The sequence below is a fragment of the Zea mays genome, chromosome 9 (genome assembly GCF_902167145.1).
Source record: "Zea mays cultivar B73 chromosome 9, Zm-B73-REFERENCE-NAM-5.0, whole genome shotgun sequence".
Classification (NCBI taxonomy): domain Eukaryota; kingdom Viridiplantae; phylum Streptophyta; class Magnoliopsida; order Poales; family Poaceae; genus Zea; species Zea mays.
This window is the reverse complement of record NC_050104.1, coordinates 115,146,960-115,151,302: the sequence shown is the minus strand read 5'-3', so window position 1 is coordinate 115,151,302 and position 4,343 is coordinate 115,146,960. Positions and strand designations below refer to the sequence as shown.

Here is a 4,343-nt window from a genome sequence, read left to right as displayed (position 1 = left end):
AATATCTTTACCAAACCACTAGATGAGAAAACCTTTACCAAACTTAGGCGTGAGCTAAACATTCTTGATTCTAGGAATTTTGATTGATACCTTGCACACATAGCTCATTCATATACTTTTGATCATATCTCTTTTCTTTGCTATGACTAATGTGGTCTTCAAGTGTATCTCATGCTAAGTCATAGATTGAAAGGGAAATGGAGTCTTCGACGAAGACAAGGCTTCCACTCCATCATATTATTCATCCTTCGCCGTCACTCCGCATCACTCTCCAACTTTGGTATAATCCTTCACTCATATATTATTTGCTAAAAGGGGAGAGAAGTTTGAAAAGGGCTTATATTTTACTCACAGGTATCCGTTTTTGGCGATTCATGCCAAAGGGGGAGAAAGTATTAGCCCAAAGCGAAAGGACCGCACCACCACCAATTTCAAAAATGTAGTCTTTTTCAATTTGTATAAAAGAAGTTTTTCAATTGGTATCTTATTTTTGATATAATTTCAAATTGGTATAACCTCTTTCAAAATTAATATCTAAAACTCTCTTAAACACTAAGAGGAGAATTTCATTGAGGGGGAGTTTTGTTTAGTCAAAAGAAAAGCATTTGAAATAGGGGGAGAAAATTTCAAATCTTGAAAATGCTTCTCGAAATCTTATTCATATACCTTTGACTATTTGCAAAAGACTTTGAAAAAGAATTTCCAAAACATTTGCAAAACAAAACAAGTGGTGCAAACGTGGTCCAAAATGTTAAAAGAAATAAAGCAATCCATGCATATCCTATGAATGTATAAATTGGTTTAAGTCCAAGTAACCTTTGCACTTACCTTATGCAAACTAGTTCAATTCTCCACTTATATATTTGCTTTGGTTTGTGTTGGCATCAATCACCAAAAAGGGGGAGATTGAAAGGGAAATAGGGTCAAACCTTTTCCTAAATGATTTTGGTGGTTGAATTGCCCAACACAAATTATTGGACTAACTAGTTTGCTCTAGATTATATGTTCTACATGTGCTAAAGGTTCATCTACAACTATTCTAAGTCGACTGTCCGGAATACCGTAGATTATTCCGGACATGAGAAGCTTTTTGGAAAAACAAACTAAGCGCGGACCGTCCAGGCCTTTGCGGCGGACCGTCCGCGACACCAGGATGACCCTCGGACAGAACCAATGCAAAAATCCAAGTCTACACTACGGATCGTCCGAAGGAAATGCAAGCACCGTCCGAGACCACGCGCGGACCGTCCGGCCTCAGGCACGGACCATCCGGTAGGTGAGGAACCAAAAACCCCGAAGGTGACGGGTTCGGTAAAATGAATTATAGCGTCCTCGCGGGCCGTCCGGGGTGCACGACCGGACCGTCCGCAACTGCCTTTATCTGACATCTGACGAAGCATTAAATGCAAAATAACCGTTGATATAGCCGTTACTGCTGACCGTTGTGTTTTCAGCCATTGATGTGCAGGGGCGGACCGTCCGGACCAAGTGCGCGGACCGTCCGCGGTTGGCAGAATTGGAGCAACGACTAGGAAGTGGTTGGTGACTATAAATACAACCCCAACCACCTCCATTCAACACACCCAAGCATTCCAATCCTCTACATTCAATACAAGAGCTAGCCATCCATTCAAAGATACAATTAAAGCTTCAAATCTCTCCAAGTTCCACAATTAAGACAAGTGATCATTAGTGATTAGTGACTTGAGAGAGAGTGATCCCTGTGTTATTTGTCGCTCTTGTCACTTGGTGTTTGCAATCGTGCTTTCTTCTCTTCCCATTCTTATTCTCAAGTGACTTGTAATCAAAGCAAGAGACACCAAGTGTGTGGTGGTCCTTGTGAGGGGTCTAAGTGACCCGTTGATTAAGGAGAAAGCTCACTCAGTCTAAGTGACCGTTTGAGAGTGGAAAAGGGCTGAAAGTGACCCAGTCTTTGTGACCACCTCAACAGGGAGTAGGTTTGCAAGAACCGAACCTCTGTAAAACAAATCACCGTATCACACTTCTCATTTGCTTGTGATTTGTTTTCGCCCTCTCTTTCGGACTCGACTTTATTTCTAACGCTAATCCCGGCTTGTAGTTGTGCTTAAACTTTATAAATTTCAGATTTGCCTATTCACCCCCCCTCTAGGAGACTTTCATCTATCCCCTGGATTCTCCATTTCACCAGAGGAGTTTCCTTTTGACCACTCGGAAAGGTCCTATTTGGATCTTTTGCTCCCAAAATTTGCTGACTGTTAAACACATCCTTATTGATATTTGGGTGTGTTTTGAAGCTAAGCCCAGGCATATCTTGGCTTTCAATCTACAAACCATATGTTAGAGAATTCAATTCAAACTAATTCATACGATGATAGACTGCTGTACAATGAATTTGATTATTGGTAATTAAACAATAACATAAGATAAATAAAGGTGAATGACATACTAATATAAAATAATGGTCTTTCAATGGGGGAAAGAGCAGTAGAGGAATTATTTTAGTTGGATGGTGAGCACAAATGGTAATGTTCTTAACTAAACAGAATGCAATATCAGCATAGGTTCACATGATGATGAAAATAAAATAATGCAAAGTTCTATACTATTATGAATTTCTATAGTTAAAACTTTTCATCACATATGTAAAAAGATATAGAAAAAACATTTACAAATGTAGAATGCTAGAATTTAGGAAATGGTGTTACCTACAAATGGATGAACCCATCAGCAAGCAAAAGTTGCAGGCTTACCCAGCACCAGGCACATGCATTAGAACCGGGGGAGCAGGGATATCTGGATGGAAGGCACCATGCATAGCTGGATCACCAAACACATCATAAATAGGATCATCGGGATTTTCACCAGACCCATCACGTGTTGGTGAATCAACATTCCTGTCGAACCTATGATTGCCACGCTCATCCCTCATCCGACTCTCTATTGGTGGTCTTTGTCTTCCATTTCCCCTCTAAACATTGATCAGTACAAATAGTTAGACAATATAATTTGCAAGTAAACACAAACTTAGTGATGGAGCTTACTGGAGCAGGTTGCTGCATGATAGGTGTACAACCATGTGCCTTTGGGTCACTGCATTCGAGATAAAAATCTCATAATTATCTTGCAATTTTTAAACCTGGCTAACTTAATAGTTAAACGAATGGGATTGAAGAAACATACTTCATATAGTTCTCAAACTAAATATCCTATCTCACTTTTGAAGTTAGATCAACCACCAAGTTTGCATGCTTCAGTTTAAGATGCTTCTGGACAACCTCAGCGGCATGGAAATGTTTTGTGCAGCCCTTTAGTAGCTCCATCAATCTTCTCCTTTCCTTTCAACATTTCTAATGGATCCTGATCTTGAATTCTGTCTTGCCAGAATGAATCAAGTTTATTCTCCCATTTAGCACCATTTGAGCTAGCCCCATTATATGTCCTTGCATCAGCTTTCACATGCCTTAGGCCTTTAGGTTCATTTGCCTCAGACATACCATAATAATCCACACCATGGATACGCCATAAATAAGTAACAAGAGTATCCAGCAACTCAGTACCCTCAAGACCCTTCACAGTAGATGATCCTTGTACTATAACAATTGGCCCCACTGAACCATGTAACTTATTCCTGTCTGACTTTTCATGGTCACTACTTGAGAGAACGTTGTTTTCAATACCCTTCTTAGAATCAAGTTTACGGATGAGAGCTTGAGCTTGCTCAATGTCAATTTGAATTCGACGAACCTCGGAACTAACTGGGTGAGCCTTGGAAGCAGCATAATATGAATCATCAGAACCCTTTCCATGTTTTCCCTTTTTACCATCCCCTTCCACAGCATCTAGATTTTTACTGCTATTATTTCCTGATTTGCTCACTGCCGAACTCGTCAAACCTGGACCGCTATGCAGTACAAAAAAGTGTAATAATTAATACACACTCTTAATCAATGCACGTGTTATTGGGTCCATTATGTTTTCTTGTTCCAAATTTCCTCGAATTAATTATGTGGATATTTTATTCTAGTTGATAATGCAGTTCATGTGCATGTTAGCATATAGTTCTCTGTGGGTCTTATTATTTAGTTGGCATTATGTTATTTAGATCAATAGTATTATGAGAAATCTTATTTACATTCTACTAAATATAATGCTCTGATAAAATACATTGGTAGTACATGATGTTATTTTAGTGTCACTTTTCAGAGTCAAGTTCAGTCATCTACCTCTGTTAAAATATCTGGATTTCACAAGAGAGTTATAGCTAATTCAATCTAAGCAGAGATTCTTGTACTGCTGGACACATAGGTAATCTATTTCTATACCTTGCCATTACCATTGCAATAATTTTTCTATACAGCTTA

General features: G+C 39.1%; 1 pseudogene; it reads right to left on the bottom strand.

The window, feature by feature from the left end:
• Positions 1 to 2,728: 2,728 nt before the first annotated feature.
• LOC103640194 (serrate RNA effector molecule-like) lies at positions 2,729 to 3,885 on the bottom strand (annotated as a pseudogene).
• Between the last annotated feature and the right edge of the window lie 458 nt (positions 3,886 to 4,343).